A 19892-nucleotide genomic window follows, 5' to 3' on the forward strand; every position below is an offset into this window, starting at 1 on the left:
GATGCGCATGCGCGGCGACGTGGCGTTACGTGGCGGCTCGAAGGGCGAAGGCAAAGGGGGAAAGTAGGCGAGAGGAGGCTGGTAGCCCGGGTCCTCCCAAGCCCCGCCCACTGCGCAGGCTCCACCCTCCCCCGTAAGAACACACCTCCCACTCCCGCCTTCGGCTGGTGCCTCCTGCTGGCCTCAACCACCCACGTGGTCCGAGCCCGGCCCTGCCGGCAGGGGACCTTACGGATTTTGTACGCATTTTGGCTTGCAAGGTGTTTAATTGTTGCCGGGCGGGACTTACTGCAAGCTGTCAAGTCTGGGGTTGTATTTTGTTGAGTCGAAAGTGAAATTTTCCTTCGGCCGACGTGACAGGTAAGGGGTCCCGGCCTCTGGGAGGGTTCATTTGGTTTTGCGGTATAGCAGTACGAGCTTTGTGGCCTTCTCATCCCCGCAAATTGCATTTCTTTACAGGGCTTTGTTTGGTGAAAAAAAGGGTACTTGAGCCCCCTCATTCCATTGCCACGGGAGGGCGCATTTCTCAGCTTTTGCTCTTCCAACCTGCTAAAAGGAATTCCTGGATCTAAACACCAGGTACACCGCTATTTTCTAGGGGTGTGAGTAAGAAACCAATCCAACCCTGCTTTTGGCTTACTAGAGAAAATACTTTGATCTGCAGTGTCAGTTTGGCAGCAGGGAACATGATGTTTTGTTATTAACGCTAAACTCCTACGTTTTCAGCGTGTGTGTGTGTGTGTGGGGGGGCGGTTAGCAAGAAAAATATTCGTTTTTCAAATCGGTATGCCTTGTTTCTTTCGAAATGAGAGTGCCAGATACACATGCTTATGGAGTAGTCTTGTCAATGTCTTGAACGTAAAAGCGCAGAGTCTAGTTATAACTGATTCATACACCACTCCCCTTGGATGCCCCACAGGTCTCAGACTCCCCATCCTTCCTTAAAAAAAAAATCAGTATGCTTCTTTCATGTGCCCTGCCACGTTCATTAGTACCACTAGCCAAATAATTGCCTGAGCTGGAAGGAGGAAGCTGGGAGGAATCTGAAACTCTGGATTTCACCCCCACATGTCCAGTAGTCAAATCCTGTCATGCCTATTTATAGACTGTTTCTCAAGTAGGTCTCTGCTCTCCATGCTCTCTGCCTGACATGGTTTATGTTCTTATCATTTTTCACCAAGATTACGGGCAATAGCTTCCTAACTAGTTTGTCAGCATTTAAGCCTTGGGTTTCTTCCAGTCACCCAAGTCCACTCTTGGGTGAGCCTGACAATGACAAAACATCTGTCCACGTTAGTCCTCGTCTGAAAATCCTCTGGTTGTTGCCCATTCACCCCAAAATAAAATCCAAACTCCTTAGCTTGATGTATAGGCCTGTTATGTTCTGGCTCTTGCCTGTTTTTTCAGCTCCTGCCTCCCCCACATACTCTGGATATATGCCTGGATATGTCCTTCCCCTCCCTCCACTTCATCAAGGAAACTCCTGCTAGTTCCTTAAAATTTAACTTTGGTATCTTCAGAAAGCTCTCCCTGAAATCTAGATACATGTGTATATGCTATTCCTTTGCAGTTGTTGATAATGTGGGAAGCTCTCAGTAAATGCCTCCTGAGCCAGACTGTTAATGGCAGAATGTGTTATTCATTTTTATATCTCTGTGGCTTAGCATTGTCCCATAAAAGGTGATATTGATAGATACATGAAGAAAGCATTAAAGGATATATGAATATAATGATGAGGAGGAAGGTCCTTTTTTTCATTTGTAAGGTGGGTTTGCAGATAACACATATCACAAAGCCTATGGTGCAGTTTCGTGCCAAGGTTTTAAGCTTCTGTGAGTTGGAGAACAGTGGGGATCATACTGCCAAAAAAATTGTACACTAAGCATTGTCCTCTGTTTTAAAACTGGATACTTGACAGTTTGCTTTAGACATTTTCCACCAGGGCATTTCCTTGCAGCCTAAAAAAAGTAACCAATAAATGCTCAGCATTTTTATTACCAAGTAATATCTGCAAAGAACCTCATCTAGTCCTTAAGTCTCGCCCCTCCCTGAGCCTCTCCTCACTCTAGGGGTAAAGCTCTGAGATGGAGTGGGGCTCATGGATGTCTATTACATGTTTTATTTGGTAATAAAAAGCAGTGCCTTCACATTTTAGCAGAATCGTTTTAAGGCACCAACCTTTCCAAAATGCCCTGCTTTGTTTTAAATTTCAGTGAGTATAGCAGATGCTCAAGAACCATTTCTTAAATAAAGGAAAAGAAAACATGAAAAAATTGTGACTGCCCGACTTTTGCCATTATACTTCTCACTTTTATAAATCTAAATATTCAATGGAAGAGTGCCACAAATCATTAAAATACATATAATTCATGGCTCAACTGGTAAAGAATCTGCCTGCAATGCAGAGGAGACCTGGGTTTGATCCCTGGATTGGAAAGATTCCCTGGAGAACGGAAAGGCTACCCACTCCAGTGCTCTGGCATGGAGAATTCCATGGACTGTATAGTCCGTGTGGTTGCAGAGTCAGACGCAACTGAGTAACTTTCAGTTTTCAAAATGTTAACTTGGGTAAATAAAAGTGATTTTTCTGAGAACAGAACAATTAACAAAACTCATTGATTTGAAATTCATTTTTAGATTTGCTTGCTTCCAATCCCCTAGCTCAGTGGCTGTCTTCAGTGGCCCACTTTCCTCATCCTTTCTTATTTTCTATAGCAAACTCAACAATAACAATGAAATATCATTACACAAGATTGGTTGAGGGTGGTGGTAATGCGGTGGAGTTTTGTCCATACCTGGTTTGGAGGATGAGTGGAGGTGATAATTTGTGTTTAAAATGTATCAGTCACATACAGGTTTTTAAAGACTAGTTACTGGAAAAGTCAGGGTTCAAAAATATTGTTGATAAAATTTTGCATTAAATTTTATTCATTAACCAAATAACACACAGCAAAATAAATTGATAATGATGAAGCAGTAATTGACATTCAGAACCAATCAATAACAACAGTATCAAATACACTTGTGCTCTTTCTTTGCTAGACTATTCAAAGGACTTTACAAGAAATAAATTGCTTAATTCTCCCAACAACCTTATGAACTGAATAATGTTATTAGCCCTATTTTTCCCGTGACAAAACAGGGACAGAGAGTAACTTGCTTGATGTCATATAGGTAGAAAGTGGCAGAGCTGGAACATAAATCGGTAATCTGACTCCAAAGCCTGTGCTCTTATGTACTACCCTGTCTGACCTCTCTAGACTCAAGACAATGATCATGCACTAAATAGAGAGGTGGTCTACAAGTCCCTGTGTAATCTGGCCTCTCTGTTGTCTCCCTGACCTCACTCACTTCCTGCTTTAGTCCCTCCACTCCAGCAACACTGGCTTCCTTAGGTTTCTGAAACTTGATCTCCCCTCATGGCCTTTGTGCTTATCTTTGCTGTGTTTTGGATGCCTGCTCCTCTACCCACATAGAGAAATGCCTCACTGCCTTCACCTTACTTAAGTCTGCTCAGATGTTACTTGGGCTTCCCTGGTGGCTCAGACGGTAAAGACTCTACCTGTAATGCAGGAGACCTGGGGTCTATTCCTGGGTAGGGAAGATCCCCTGGAGAAGGGAACGGCACCCCCTCCATTATTCTTGCCTGGAGAATTCCATGGACAGAGGAGCCTGGCGGACTAAGTCTATGGGATCGCATAGAGTCAGACACAACTGTGCATGGATGCACATGTAAATGTTACTTGGGTCTCTCCTGACTGTTCTTAAGTTGCCATCTCCCCATACTCCTTCTTCCTCTGCACTGCTTATGGTCCTCTGTAGTCCTTATCCGTCTTACTTTATTCTTATATATATGTATATAATTTTTCTGTATTTCATCAGATCTAAGATGCCATCAAGTGTACCTCAGAGAAAGAGAAAAAAGATTGTTATTGTTATTCATTTGCTAAGTCACATCCAATTCTTTTTGACCTCATGGCCTGTGGCATGCCAAGCTCCTCTGTCCTCCACTGTCTCCCAGAGTTTGCCCAAATTCATGTCCATCGAGTCAGTGATGCTATCTAACCATCTCATCCTACGTCCTTCTACTTTGCCTTCAATCTTTCCCAGCATCAAGGTCTTTTCCAATGAGTCAGCTCTTCACATCAGGAGCTTCAGCTTCAGCTACAGTCCTTCCAATGAATATTCAAGGTTGATTTCCTTTAGGATTGACTGTTTTGATCTCCTTGCAGTCCAAGGAGAATATCTTCTCCAGCACCACAGTTCAAAAGCATCAGTTCTTTGGTGCTCAGCCTTCTTTATGGACCAACTCTCACATCCATACCTGACTATTGGAAAAAAAAAACCATAGCTTTGACTGTAAGATGCCACCTATCAAAAAATGCAACCCAATTTTAGGTTTCATAAAATGTGAAGAAATGTTCATCATAGGATTAATGGAATATAGTATTTATTTTACATCTTTATTTTGTTTATAGTATATTTCTCCACTATCACTTGACTGTAAACCCATAAAGGTAGGGATTTTAAATGTGCCCTTTTGTAAATTGTTCTCTCTTCTATAGCTCTCCCTGGTGACTCAGATGGTAAGGAATCCGTCTGCAGTGTAAGAGACCCGGGTTTGATCCTTGGGTTGGGAAGATCCCCTGGAGAAGGGAATGACAACCCACTCCAGTATTCTTGCCTGGAGAATTCCAGGGACAGAGGAACCTGGCAGGGTACATCCATGGGGTCACAAAGAGTCAAGACACGACTGAGCGACTAACACTTTCAGGTTCTGTGTTCAGTGCTTAAGCACATTATAGGACACATGGTCAGCACTTGGTAGCTCTTTAAGGGATGAATGAGCTCAAATGAGGAAGTTCCCAGCTTCAGCTTGTATGCATGGAAGCAGAAATTCTGCAGCGCTGCGATGTTGCATGGTGCCTGCACTTCCTCAACAGAGTCTGAGAAAATTTTCCTCAGAAAATTTGATTAAATTTAGTTTATGAATATTTTGTTTGCTTTCAGCAATCAATTTGTAATTAACACTTAGTCATATGTAAAGATAAATGTCAAAGAAAGGAGTTAAATTTTGGGGATCAGATAGCAGCCCGTTGGGAGAACCATTTCAACCTCCCAGGGGCAAGCTCACTCTGGCTTGAAATTCATTACACGAATGCAATTATTGTCATCATGGTTGTCTCCTTCTCCTTCTTTAAGACAGGTAATACATTCATGTGGTTAAAATATAAGTGATAAAAGTGTACTTAGCAAAAAGTTTCCCTACTATTCCTTGGCCACCCAGGCAAATATAAAGAATTCTTATTTATCCTTCCAGATACACATACATGTATATGTTAACACAAATCAATGTAGCACATTGTATAAACTGTTCTGCACCTTACATTTTCCTATTTAATAATTCTTGGAAATTGTTCCATACAAGAAGTATTCTTTATCCTTTCTTACTGTGTTCTGTGAAATGCTTTTAAAATATTTTTTGAAGCCCTAGGAATTCCTTGGAAGAGGGGGGTGCAAGACAGAGGGTTCTGGGGCCCCATCCTGCTCCATTTGGATTTCATTTGTTCATACTTCCTGTGTCATTTGGAAAAAAAGAGGCTAAAATGTTGGATAGCCACCTCTCTTAAGAGATGTGAAACGTGACCGAGGCAAGGACCTGAATAGTCAAGTAGTTTCACATGCTGTAGAGTCCAGGATGCAAATTCCTGCTCTACCTGTTTTGAGAAGGATAATAATATCCTCCTCATGTGGTTGTTGTTAGAATTTTATTACATAATAGCTTTAACGTGCTTCGTACTTCAGTGCATGAAACAGAGTAAATACTCAGTAAAGGTCAGAGTGGAGACCTAGGTATCTTTGGTGCATATCATCAATTTCTTAACAACTGAACATTTAAAGATACTACCCTATAACAGTACTCACTTCAAACTGTTGGCTCATGTTACAGAAAAGTCCGTTACTTCAGACATGACTTGCTCTGGGGAACATCCAGATAATCTCTCAAGGATCTGGACTTTAATTATTTTATCTGGACTCTGCTCTTTCTGTTGGTTTCTTTCTCTGACTCTGTGCAAGGGCAAGTTAGCTGTCAGTTCCTGCAGTCCTGTAACCTCCCAGGACCAAGTTTATAGAGGAAGACTCCTTACCTCTCTCCTTAGAATCCCAGCAAAAGCCCTCTTATTACTCACTGGACCTTACTGGGGCATGCACCTTTGTATTGGGTGAATTGCTATAGTCCAGTGTGTGAGATGCTCTGACTGGCCTTGGTTTACATGCCCATCTCTAAAACAAGCAATGGGCATATGGCATAAGAACAAGGAAACAGGGACTTTCTTTGGACTACTGGGCCAGCAGAAAGTTTATCAGGATAGGAAAAACAATAGATGCTTGCTACATCCCTGATGGACTTGACTGCTTGCCAGTTTTTTTTTTTAATATTTTTTCCTGCATGTCACTAGCACTAGCTAGCATAAGTACTGTTGCTCTACAAAATGTTCAAAAGATCATGTTGCATTACTTAATAAAAGTAATTTTACATTGCTTTGTATTTATGACTGCAAGCAAAGCTATATCTATACCCACTTTTTACAAGAGTACAGTCCAGGTGTGCTTCCATTCTTCGGAAAATATAAGAGAAGTGCTTACTTAATAAAGCACTTAAATTAGGAAATCCCATTTTCAGTTCCAAAGGACTTTTTGTAAGACTGAAATTTTTAAGTTAATTTATTTTTGGCTGTGCTGTGTCTTCACTGCTGCAAGTGGAGAGCTCCTGTAGTTGTGGTGTGTGGGCTTCTCATTGCGGTGGCTCCTCTTGTTTTGGAGCACAGGCTCTAGAACGCAGGCTCAGTACTTGTGGCTCTTGGGCTCTAAGTATGTGAGCTGGGTAGTTGTGTCACGCAGGCCTTGTTGTTCCACAGCATGTGGGATCTTCCTGGACCAGGGATCAAACCCATGTCCCTTGCCTTGGCAGGGGGATTTGTAACCGCCGGATCACCGGGGAAGTCCTATAAGAGTGTTTATTGAGGGATAAATTTATCAGCTCCAGGCCCAGGCACTCTTATCTCCTGTAGAGAATTTGACTGTCATCTCTTCACACCCACTGTGTTCCCCTACTCCCTGCAGCTAGCTAAACAGGCAAGTCCTGAATAGCCAGAATGGGGTTGAAGATTTTACTGCCCCATTCCACAGCTAAACTAAGTCTTTTGAAGTTCGAATTACTGGGTGATGCTAAGACTTCCTGGAAGTTTAAGGTAACTTCTCGTGAAGTCATTGCCATGTTCATTAGCAATCCATGACCAGGCAGTTGCACCTGACTGTCTCATCTGCCTAAGTCTGTGGTCAGTACAAGAGCAGGGGGACTTGTCAGTATAGATTGGGCCTCCAGGGCCAGTAGGGTGGGTGGTAACTGACTTGGACCAGAGCATTTCAAAGCCAGCCCAGATCTCCAAGGTCTCCTCTCTCCCCAGTTCCAGTTCTTTAATGATGTTGACTATAAGCAACCAACACACTACATGAATTTGGGGTAAGCTCAGTAAGTTGCCGGAGAAGGCAATGGCACCCCACTCCAGTACTCTTGCCTGGAAAATCCCATGGATGGAGGAGCCTGGTAGGCTGCAATCCGTGGGGTCGCTAAGAGTTGGACACAACTGAGCGACTTCACTTTCACTTTTCACTTTCATGCATTGGAGAAGGAAATGGCAACCCACTCCAGTGTTCTTGCCTGGAGAATCCCAGGGATGGGGAAGCCTGGTGGGCTGCCGTCTATGGGGTCACACAGAGTCGGACACGACTGAAGTGACTTAGCAGCAGCAGCAGTAAGTTGCAGATATTAGATGGAGGGTCCAGAACTGGCATACAGTTTGAGGAAAGAAGAGGGAGTTGGCTGTGGACGTAATTGTCTGCCAGCAGCTCAAGAGTCAATGGGCAGAGGAATAGAAGATAGAAGATTATGAGCAAAGAGAGGCTGAGGACAGAAGCCTTCTCTCTGGCTCGACTGTTCCTGATGCTGCCTTGCCCAGGATCTCAAATACCACACTAGTCATGGGTAATATAAAGAAATAGAAGAGCTCCAGCTTATTCTCCCACTACCTTCTCCTTGGGCTTTCCAGGAGGCGCTAGTGGTAAAGAACCCACGTGCCAATGCAGGAGATGTAAGAGATGCGGGTTCAATCCCTGGGTTGGGAAGATCTGCTGGAGGAGGGCATGGCAACCCACTCCAGTATTCTTCTTGGAGAATCCCATGGGCAGAGGGGCCTGGCGGGCTACAGTTCATAGGGTTGAAAATAGTTGACTTAGCATGCATGCACGCATGAACCCTCTCCCTACCTCTAATACCCCATTACTCACATGGCCTTTCCAGGGCAGGGCCACAGTTGGTGAGACCCAAGATGACCTAGACCCAAGTCCTTAAACTGCTCCCTCTCTCCCAGGTATATGCATGATGAGTCCTAAATAGCAACCAGTTTTCTTGTGCAGGTGCTGCTGTCTAGATGTGGTTCAGGTTTCTATGTGTGTGCATGCTAGGTAGCTTCAGCTGTGTCCAACTCTTTGTGACCTTATGGACTATAGCCTGCCAGGCTCCTCTGTCCATGGGATTCTCCAGGCAAGAATACTGGAGTGGGTTACCCTCCTCCAGGGGGGATCTTCTCAACTCAAGGATCGAACTGCAGTCTCTTATATCTCCTGCATTGGCAGGTGGGTTCTTTACTGGCACCTGGGAAGCAAAATGACTATACTTGTATTTGGGTACTTATTTCATGGTGTAGTAAATACCAAGATCTTTGTTTTTTAAAAAACAAAATTCATAACCATTGAAAACATATCAATGAAACTACAAATTTAACCCATTTCATTTTAACAGAATGAGTGACTCTAAGTTCTGCTGTATCTTGCATACCTGATGGGCTGGTTAGGCCTGAATTCAGCACCTTTCCATACCTTTCACTTTTCTGCTTGGGGCTTTTGGAATCTTGGTCTGTAGGTGGCTACTCGGCTCTGGCCAGAGACTCGGGCTCCTTGTTTTTTATTTTTCCTTGCCAAATTTAGGAAGGATGGTCCTTCTTGCGTGTTAACTCCTGACCTCCCTGGCAGAATGAGCCTCTTTATTTGTAGAACTTTTCTCCTCTAATTCATACTCAGCTCCTCCCTTTTTGAGGGAGGGGTGAGGTGGGAGATGGAATTGCAAGAGCTGATTGATAAGGAAGGGGCTCAGAGGACGTTAGTGGGGCTTCTGTGAAGCAGAGAACAGTCACAGACGAGAAAGGGGAGACAGTACAGAAAGAGATCCAAGAAACTGAATGAAACTGCTGACTAATATCTGCAGCTAGAGTATTACGCCCACATAAATACAGTGTTTTTTTTTCTTCAGTACTTAAAAATAGCTCAGTATAGCAGAATACTGAAAACAGATGTGCTTGGTTTCCTGAGCTACTGATTCAGCAAACATTTGAGTGTCTGTCCTCTCTGCCAGGCCCTGCAATAGCTTCTTTCCCACTATAGGTTCCTTCTGGAGTGCTGAAATTCTTATTTGTATTTTCACAGAGAGTGAAGCCTGGGCTTCAGCATGGTATAGAGTAAAAAGGAATGTTTTGTTTGCAAACCTAAACAGAATTAGGTCCTACCTCTTTGGAATTGTGTAGTCTTAGGCAAATTAGACTTAACTTTCCTGTCTTGGTTTTGATTACCTACTGCCTTGCAAAAGAAAACCAAAGAATGCCTTAAAACGAATTGTCTGGGATCTAAGCTGGTACTTTTCTGGTAAGCCATGCTTGGCTCAAAGCATTGTCTTTTTTGTTAAAAGCTGATTGTGGTTGTAACCTTATCTGGGAAGAAAAAAGGAGAAAGGTCAAGATCAAATGTTACCTATGGACAAGTTATCTATCCATCCTCTACTTTTTTACTCATGTAACTTTTATGCTGAATTAATTTTAGAATTGAGAAAGGTTGCAAAAATTGTACAAAGAATTCCTAAATATTTTCACCCAGATTCCTTGAATGTTAACATTTTTATCACAATTACTTTATCATTTTTTTCTGTCTAAATTATGCATTTCCCCCTTAACCATCGGGAAAGAATTTTTAAGCATGATGTCCCTTTATTTTAGTACCCGATTCATAACAACAAAAATGTTTTCTTAAACAACACAGTGCAGTGATCAAATCCAGGAAATTAACACTGATATCAATGCAATTATCTAATCTACAGACCTTATTCAAATATTGCCAGGAGTCCTAATTATTTTCCTTTCTGGCCCAATATCCAAACCAGGATCACACATTGCATTCAGATGTTATGTGTCTATCAGTTCAGTTCAGTTCAGTTCAGTCGCTCAGTTGTGTCCAACTCTTTGCAACCCCATGAATCGCAGCACGCCAGGCCTCCCTGTCCATCATCAACTCCCGGAGTTCACTCAGACTCACGTCCATCGAGTCAGTGATGCCATCCAGCCATCTCGTCCTCTGTCATCCCCTTCTCCTCCTGGCCCCAATCCCTCCCAGCATCAGAGTCTTTTCCAATGAGTCAACTCTTCGCATGAGGTGGCCAAAGTACTGGAGTTTCAGCTTCAGCATCATTCCTTCCAAAGAAATCCCAGGGCTGATCTCCTTCAGAATGGACTGGTTGGATCTCCTTGCAGTCCAAGGGACTCTGAAAAGTCTTCTCCAACACCACAGATCAAAAGCATCAATTCTTTGGCGCTCAGCTTTCTTCACAGTCCAACTCTCACATCCATACATGACCACTGGGAAAACCATAGCCTTGACTAGACAGACCTTTGTTGGCAAAGTAATGTCTCTGCTTTTTAATGTGCTAGCTAGGTTGGTCATAACTTTTCTTCCAAGGAGTAAGCGTCTTTTAATTTCATGGCTGCAGTCACCATCTGCAGTGATTTTGGAGCCCAGAAAAATAAAGTCTGACACTGTTTCCACTGTTTCCCCATCTGTTTCCCATGAAGTGATGGGACCAGATGCCATGATCTTCGTTTTCTGAATGTTGAGTTTTAAGCCAACTTTTTCACTCTCCTCTTTTACCTTCATCAAGAGGCTTTTTAGTTCCTCTTCACTTTCTGCCATAAGGGTGGTGTCATCTGCATATCTGAGATTATTGATATTTCTCCTGGCAATCTTGATTCCAGCTTGTACTTCTTCCAGTCCAGCGTTTCTCATGATGTACTCTACATATAAGTTAAATTAGCAGGGTGACAATATACAGCCTTGACGTACTCCCTTTCCTATTTGGAACCAGTCTGTTGTTCCATGTCCAGTTCTAACTGTTGCTTCCTGACCTGCATACAGATTTCTCAAGAGGCAGGTCAGGTGGTCTGGTATTCCCATCTCTTTCAGAATTTTCCACAGTTTATTGTGATCCACACAGTCAAAGGCTTTGGCATAGTCAAAGAATCAGAAATAGATGTTTTTCTGGAACTCTCTTGCTTTTTCGATGATTCAGAGGATGTTGGCAATTTGGTCTCTGGTTCCTGTGCCTTTTCTAAAACCAGCTTGAACACCTGGAAGTTCACGGTTCACGTATTGCTGAAGCCTGGCTTGGAGAATTTTGAGCATTACTTCACTAGCGTGTGAGATGAGTGCAGTTGTGCAGTAGTTTGAACATTCTTTGGCATTGCCTTTCTTTGGGATTGGAATGAAAACTGACCTTTTCCAGTCCTGTGGCCACTGCTGAGTTTTCCAAATTTGCTGGCATATTGAGTACAGCACTTTCACAGCATCATCTTTCAGGATTTGAAATAGCTCCACTGGAATTCCATCACCTCCACTAGCTTTGTTCGTAGTGATGCTTTCTAAGGCCCACTTGACTTCACATTCCAGGATATCTGGCTCTAGGTGAGTGATCACACCGTTGTGACTATCTGGATCATGAAGATCTATTTTGTACAGTTCTTCTGTGTATTCTTGCCACCTCTTCTTAATATCTTCTGCTTCTGTTAGGTCCATACCCTTTCTGTCCTTTATCGAGCCCATCTTTGCATGAAATGTTCCCTTGGTATCTCTAATTTTCATGAAGAGATCTCTAATGTTTCCCATTCTGTTGTTTTCCTCTATTTCTTTGCATTGATTGCTGAGGAAGGCTTTCTTATCTCTTCTTGATATTCTTTGGAACTCTTCATTCAGATGCTCATATCTTTCCTCTTCTCCTTTGCTTTTCACTTCTCTTCTTTTCACGGCTATTTGTAAGGCCTCCCCAGACAGCCATTTTGCTTTTTTGCATTTCTTTTCCACGGGGATGGTCTTGATCCCTGTGTCCTGTACAATGTCACGAACCTCATTCCATCGTTCATCAGGCACTCTATCAGTTCTAGTCCCTTAAATCTATTTCTCACTTCCACTGTATAATCATAAGGGATTTGATTTAGGTCATACCTGAATGGTCTAGTGGTTTTCCCTACTTTCTTCAGTTTCAGTCTGAATTTGGCAATAAGGAGTTCATGATCTGAGCCACAGTCAGCTCCCAGTCTTGTTTTTGCTGACTGTATAGAGCTTCTCCATCTTTGACTACAAAGAATATAATCAATCTGATTTCATTGTTGACCATCTGGTGATGTCCATGTGTAGAGTCTTCTCTTGTGTTGTTGGAAGAGGGTGTTTGCTATGACCAGTGCATTTTCTTGGCAAAACTCTATTAGTCTTTGCCCTGCTTCATTCCGTATTCCAAGGCCAAATTTGCCTGTTACTCCAGGTGTTTCTTGACTTCCTACTTTTGCATTCCAGTCCCCTATAATGAAAAGGACACCTTTTTTGGGTGTTGGTTCTAAAAGGTCTTGTAGGTCTTCATGGAACCATTCAACTTCAGCTTCTTCAGTGTTACTGGTTGGGGCATAGACTTGGATTACTGTGATATTGAATGGTTTGCCTTGGAAACGAACAGAGATCATTCTGCGTTTTTGAGATTGCAACCAAGTACTGCATTTCGAACTCTTTTGTTGACCATGATGGCTACTCCATTTCTTCTGAGGGATTCCTGCCCACAGTAGTAGATATAATGGTCATCGGAGTTAAATTCACCCATTCTCGTCCATTTTAGTTCACTGATTCCTAGAATGTCGATGTTCACTCTTGCCATGTCTTGCTTGACCACTTCCAATTTGCCTTGATTCACGGACCTGACATTCCAAGTTCCTATGCAATATTGCTCTTTACAGCATCGGACCTTGCTTCTGTCACCAGTCACATCCACAGCTGGGTATTGTTTTTGCTTTGACTCCATCCCTTCATTCTTTCTGGAGTTATTTCTCCACTGATCTCCAGTAGCATATTGGGCACCTACCGACCTGGGGAGTTCCTCTTTCAGTATCCTATCATTTTGCCTTTTCATACGTTCATGGGGTTCTCAAGGCAAGAATGCTGAAGTGGTTTGCCTTTCCCTTCTCCAGTGGACCACATTCTGTCAGACCTCTCCACCATGACTATATGTCTATAGTCACCTTTAATCTGGAATGGTTCTCTGTCTTTGTCTTTTGTGATTTGATATTTGGAAGAATACAGGTTAGATCAGTTACTTTGCACCATGCTGCTCAACTGGAGTTTGTCAGATCTTCCTGATTAAGTTCAAATGGTGCATCTTTGGCATCTTTGCTAGGAATATCCCAGACATGCTCTTCTTCTCACAGTGCATCGTCTCAGGAGATACATAACATATACTTGCCCCACTATTAGTGGTATTAATTTTGATCCTCTGTTTAAGGTGTTTTCTGCTTCTCTACTGTACATTTAACTATTTTTCCATTTGATAGTAATGTGTATCATTTGAGGAATGTGCTTTAATATTGCTAAATATCCTATTTCTCCTCAAACTTTCACCCTTCGGTTTTAGGATCCATTGATAATTGTTACCTGAAGCAATAGTAGTTGCCAGTCTGTTGTTTAGGGGCTTCCCAGATGGCACTAATGGTAAAGAATCCTCCTGCCAATGCAGGAGATGCAGGAGATATGGGTTTGATCCCTGGGTTGGGAAGATCCCCTGGAGGTGGAAATGAGTCAGACGACTGAGCACACACAGTCTGCTGTTTGCATAAAACCTTTCCTGGAAGCTCCATCTTTCAGCCTCTACCTATTTTGCTAAGAACCGCGTCCTTGTGCATGCGAAGTTGGTTCAGTCTTGTCTAACTCTTTGCGACGCTATAGACTGTAGCCCCGGAAAAGGCAATGGCACCCCACTCCAGTACTCTTGCCTAGAAGCCTGGTAGGCTGCAGTCCATGGGGTCACTAAGAGTCGATACGACTGAGCGACTTCACTTTCACTTTTCACTTTCATGTTTTGGAGAAGGAAATGACAGCCCACTCCAGTGTTCTTGCCTAGAGAATCCCAGGGACGGGGGAGCCTGGTGGGCTGCTGTCTATAGGGTCGCACAGAGCCAGATACAACTGAAGTGACTTAGCAGCAGCAGCAGACTATAGCCCACTAGGCCTCTCTGTCCATTGGATTTCCCAGGCAAGAATACTGGAGTGGGTTGTCGTGCCCTTCTCCAGGGGATCTTCCCAAGCCAGGGATCAAACATATGTCTTTTGCTTCTCCTGAATTGGCAGATGGGTTCTTTACCACTAGCACCACCAGGGAAGCCCCTTAAGAACTGCATCCAACCTTAATTGGATCCCAAGAGAGCCTGGGAAATGTATTATTATATTATTATTATTATTTTTTTGTATAAGCATATTGGTTTCCCCAGGAAAATTGGGGTTCTCTTAGTAAAGAGAGGAGAATAAAAGCTTACTACAACTTGCCAACCCAATAGCATCATTTATAAGAATTAACTTTTCTTTTTTGTTTTTAAATTTTGGCAGCACTGTGGGGCATGTAGAATCTTAGTTTTTAGTTCCCTGGCCAGAGATCAAACCAGAGCCCCCTGCATTGGAAGCACAGAGTCATAAGGATTCAATTAAATGGTCTTTGTAAAACATCTACCAAGGAACCTGTAACATGGTTGATACTTTAAAATATTCCTCCCCAACCTATGGAAACAGAAATTTGTTTGTTGTTTTGATCACTTGTGGTCACATAGCTAGTAAATAACAGAACAGGTCTACAAACCCTAGTCTGGTTCCTACACCATAGTTTCCTTTTGCTGGTTTTAAACACTCCGTAGTCTCTTAAATCTTCTCAGCTATATGACTAAAACTACCTCTATAGTATTTTAATATACAAAACTCTATATTAATCTCTACAACTCTTATGGAATGGTTCTATTCACTAGATGAAGATAACATTATGTGTATGTTAAGTAAATAAAAACCTGACTTAATTTCTTTATATTTGGGCATGTTCCTTTTTGTGTAGTCCCAGGCAATTGTTCTCTTTTGCGGCAATGGCTATTTATTCTTCCAGGAATCATAATCTGGAAAAACTTGGGAGGGAAAAATGGTTAGAGAATAAGTGTGTTTGCTCAGCATTATAAATAAATACAACCACATGTTTTATTGATTCTTTGTAGTTTTTAAAATATTTAACAGAAAGAGAGAATTGTAAAACTCTTTTGTCTCCTGCCAACAATAAGAATTGGAATTTTAAAATTCCCTTGTCACAGAATCAGTATGAAAGAACATGAAATTTTAATACCAACTGGCAGCAGAAAACCTCACTTCATTTAACTCAGAATTTTACACTGAATATCATGGAGGAGAATAATATCAGTACATGACAGAAATAAAGTATGATGGTAGAAAAATAAATCAGGATGCCCAAAATTGTATATGAAAACTGAGAGTGTTAGTCGCTCAGTTGTGTCCAACTCTTTGTGACTGCTTGGACTCTAGCCCACCAGGCTCCTCTGTCCATGGAATTTTCCATGCAAGAATACTGGAGTGTGTTGCCATTTCCTTCTCCAGGGGATCTTCCCAACCCAGGGATCAAACTTGGGTCTCCCTCATTACAGGCCGATTCTTTACCCTCTGAGCTACCAGGGAAACTAACAGCTAAGTTTAAAATATATGGGGAATTCCCTTGTGGCCCAGTAGTTAGGATTCTACACTTGCATTTCATGGGGCACAGGTTTAATCCCTGGTCAGGGAATTAAGATTCAGCAAGCTGATCCTGCAAGCTGTATGACATGGCCAAAAAAAAAAAAAGATAAGCAAATAAAATTGAGTAAATATTTAAAATGTATGCATAGGAAGAAACCTAAAAAGAAATGTAGGATGTGAATTCAGATTGTCTGTATTTTGGTGGAAGGATATGGGTCATGGGTTTTTCTTTCAACTGCTCTGCAATTTCTACTGGATACATTTTTCTTTAAACAAATATGCCTTCCCCGCCCCCCAAATAATCACAAATATATAGCAAGATTAGAAAAGATATTAAGTAGAAACATTTTCAGAAGGGAAACATCAGGAGCCCCAGACAAAACTGTTAGTTTGCTTTGGAGGAAAGACCCAACGGGTCGCAATTTACAGCTGATGCCTGAGCCTAATTTCATTTTATCCATCTTGGTACCATCGCTTTTCCTCCCTCTCTTCTATTCTTTCTTTACTTTTCTCTTTTACTGTAAGGTAGGTGAAGAGATTGAAGAAGGAAATGGCAGCCCACTCCAGTATTCTTGCTTGGAGGATCCCATGGACAGAAGAGCCTAGTGGGGTCCATGGGGTCACAACAAGTCAGACACAACTGAAGCGCCTTAGCATGCAGGTGAAGAGATTAATTATAAGAAAGAGAGCTTCATACAGTAGAAAGAACATTACAGTTCGAAGTCAGACAGACTTAGATTTAAATCCTGGCATTCATTCCACAAACATTAATTGAGCAATGAGTATGCCATGTCCTGCTGTAGGCGTCAGAGGTTCAGCAATGATTAAAACAGATAAAAATGTTCATCTTTGTGAAACATGTTCTAGTGGGGGTAGACAGTGTGATTTAAAAGGTCCTGGAAAGACCCTTGGATGAAAAAAAAAATCTTCCCAACAATTGTTTATAATGCATAAAAGTACACCATGAAGGACTATGGATCCACAAACATCTTCTTTTAAAATGCAAATATTGGTGAAAAAAGTACGTCATCATCACGCTTAACTGCCTTTCGTACCTTAGTATGAATTAATTCTGTCATATACCTCAGGAGCTAAATGAAAGCCATGCTTTGTAAGAATGAACATTTTAATTGAAGAGAGGACCATTAGGTACTATCTGAGAAGGGGAGACCTAAGTGGGTTTCAGAGTATGCAGGAGGAGGGTCCTGTATCAAGAGGCAATTTCAGAAGGGCAAGACAGAGGAAAAAAGGACAATGCGGGGATAAAAAGAGAACGGTCTTAGAGAACAATAGTAGAATTCCAGGAATAAATTTCATTCTTAACATACATGAGTTTATCTTGGGGAAAGATGCGGAAGTCTTCCCAGGTTTAGATAGCTCGCCCTTCTTCCTTCCCTCCCTAGCCAATTAAAGAGTGTCTTAGGATCAGGACATTTCTGAGGTATATACCTGTGACCTTCTTAAATCCTCACATTGTCAAATACTCCTAGAATGTGTAATCTCTCTCATGAAATGGTTAAGATATGAATAAAAGAATGAATGAATACCTTTTCTGAGAAGGAGTAAGAATCAGTAACAGTCCCACCGGGGTGAAATGGAGGTCCTCTACTCATTCAGTAGCTTGCCTCTTCCTCAACATTTTTTAAAAATTTATTTATTTTTTAACTGAAGGATAATTGCTTTACAGAATATTGTCATTTTCTGTCAAACATCAGCATGAATCAGCCATAGGTATACGTATGTCCCCTCCCTCTTGAACCTCCCTCCCCATCTCACCCCTCTAGGTTGATACAGAGCCCCTGTTTGAGTTCCCTGAGTCATACAGCAAATTCCCACTGGCTATCTATTTTACATCTGGTGAGGTAAGTTTCCATGTTACTCTCTCCATATATCTCACCCTCTCCTCCCCTCTCCCCCGTGTCCATAAATCTGTTCTGTATGTCTCTTTCTCCATTGCTGCCCTGCAAATAGATTCATTGGTACCATCTTTCTAGGTTCCATATATATGCGTTAGTATACGATATTTATTTTTCTCTTTCTGACTTACTTCACTCTGTATAATAGACTCTGGGTTCACCCACCTCATTAGAACTGACTCAAATGCGTTCCTTTTTGCCTCAACATTTTTAAATGACAGTTCATTAACTGTCAGAGACCTCTGGGTCTCTGAAAATTACAAAATTTAAAACCTGTAGATACTGAGGTTCATACGTACATCTCTGTCTCCAAATCCTCCATCCCCTCTCTGGTTCACTTTTCTCCTCAGCCATGATGGTGCTTCTATTCCTGTTATATTGAGATTGCATCACTTAAGGTTGTGAAGAAGTTCCCTGAGAGTCGAGTCCATTCTGAATCTTGCAAAGGAACTCAGCTCAAGAAGGGTCTCTTGTAAGGATAGAGGGGAATCTTCAAAGAAATCTTTAGAAAGTCCAGGCTGGCCTCATGAGAACTGAAGAGTCGACAGGCAGGTAGTGTGTGTGTGGTGGAGATGTATGTGTTTCTATCTGTGTCAGGCTTTATAGTCTCATAGTCTCGCCTGTGCTTTTTTTCAGTGAGTCTGTTCCATTCTCCTGCTTTCTCTGCCGACTCACTGCCTGTCGGCTGCCAAGCTTGCAAGTGGCTTTGGTGACTGCCTGGACCCCAGCCCATATTCAGTGTCACCGCACAACTCAACTCCCTCATTATCATTGCCTATGTTCTCTTGTATCCTGGCTTATAGCATAGTGGGAGCGGGCAGGGGGTGGGAAGACAGACGATTTGCTGCGTCTTGTTGTGAAGACCCTTTAGGCTGTCAGGTTTTACCTGAGTGTAGTGGGAGTTGGTATTAGTTCCTAACAACAGCAGTTACTGGGCTTCCCTGATAGCTCATTTGGTAAAGAATCTGCCTGCAATGCAGGAGACCCCAGTTCGATTTCTGGGTCGGAAAGATCCCTGGAGAAGGGATAGGCTACCACACTCCAGTGGTTCCAGTAGTTACTACCAGCAAGTTCTTATGCTAAGCAATTTACATATATTGTCTCCTAAAGGTCTCAACCTCCTTACTTTCATCTCCTTTATGCAAAAGGAAACTAACTGTTGAAGGAGAGAGGTTAAGTAACTTGCAGTGGTCACAGACCTCAACTACTGGGATTTGACGTGAGATTTTTCAGAAGGCAGAGGTTGTGCCCTTCGCTGGTTTTCCACATCTCTCCCTGGGCGTGTCACTGACTGCTCCTGACCACTGCCATAGCTTAACCAGGCGACTTCCCGTAAGTAAGCTTTCTCTCTTTGGAGAATTAGATGCTTTGTGAGAAGGGGAACTCTCACCAGTGGGTTACAGAGGACCACCCTCTAACAGTGTTTCCCAGTTTCCAGTCTGAAACAAAGCTGTGATCTTGCCAGACCTTATGTAGGCAAGAAGAGGCTGCTCTCTTGGTTTCTGATATTGAGTCATCTACCAACTTAAGAAATAGTCCAAACAGCCTACACTTTGGCTTTTATATAAGTTATAAATTATCGTTAATGTTCAATAATAGTTTAGTGCTTATTAGTACCTGCTTGCTATGTGGTGGTATGTTGCTACTGCTAAGTTACTTCAGTCATGTCTGACTCTGTGCGACCTTATAGACAGCAGCCCACCAGGCTTCCCTGTCCCTGGGATTCTCCAGGCAAGAACACTGGAGTGGGTTGCCATTTCCGTCTCCAATGCATGAAAGTGAAAAGTGAAAGTGAAGTCGCTCAGTCGTGTCCGACTCTGTGTGACCCCATGGACTGCCACCTACCAGGCTCCTCCGTTCATGGGATTTTCCAGGCAAGAGTACTGGAGTGGGGTGCCATTGCCTTCTCTGGTGGTGGTGTGTTAGGTAAGCTTTTTTCCCACATTACACTGAAGTAGCCAACTTTATCTTATATCCTCTAATAAAATTGAAGCCAAGCATCAT

At 42.4% G+C, this 19892-nt stretch overlaps 1 long non-coding RNA gene across 2 annotated transcripts; it reads left to right on the forward strand.

The window, feature by feature from the left end:
- The first annotated feature begins 36 nt into the window (after positions 1-36).
- LOC112586165 lies at positions 37-19642 on the forward strand. Of its 2 annotated transcripts, XR_006552189.2 has the most exons (5): positions 37-360; positions 460-579; positions 17757-17834; positions 18239-18440; positions 19037-19636. It is a non-coding gene; the product is annotated as an uncharacterized LOC112586165 (long non-coding RNA). The 2 variants fall into 2 exon arrangements; XR_006552188.2 differs by having other exon boundaries at positions 18239-19642.
- Positions 19643-19892: the final 250 nt, after the last annotated feature.

Source organism: Bubalus bubalis, chromosome 7 (genome assembly GCF_019923935.1).
Source record: "Bubalus bubalis isolate 160015118507 breed Murrah chromosome 7, NDDB_SH_1, whole genome shotgun sequence".
In the NCBI taxonomy this organism is placed as follows: domain Eukaryota; kingdom Metazoa; phylum Chordata; class Mammalia; order Artiodactyla; family Bovidae; genus Bubalus; species Bubalus bubalis.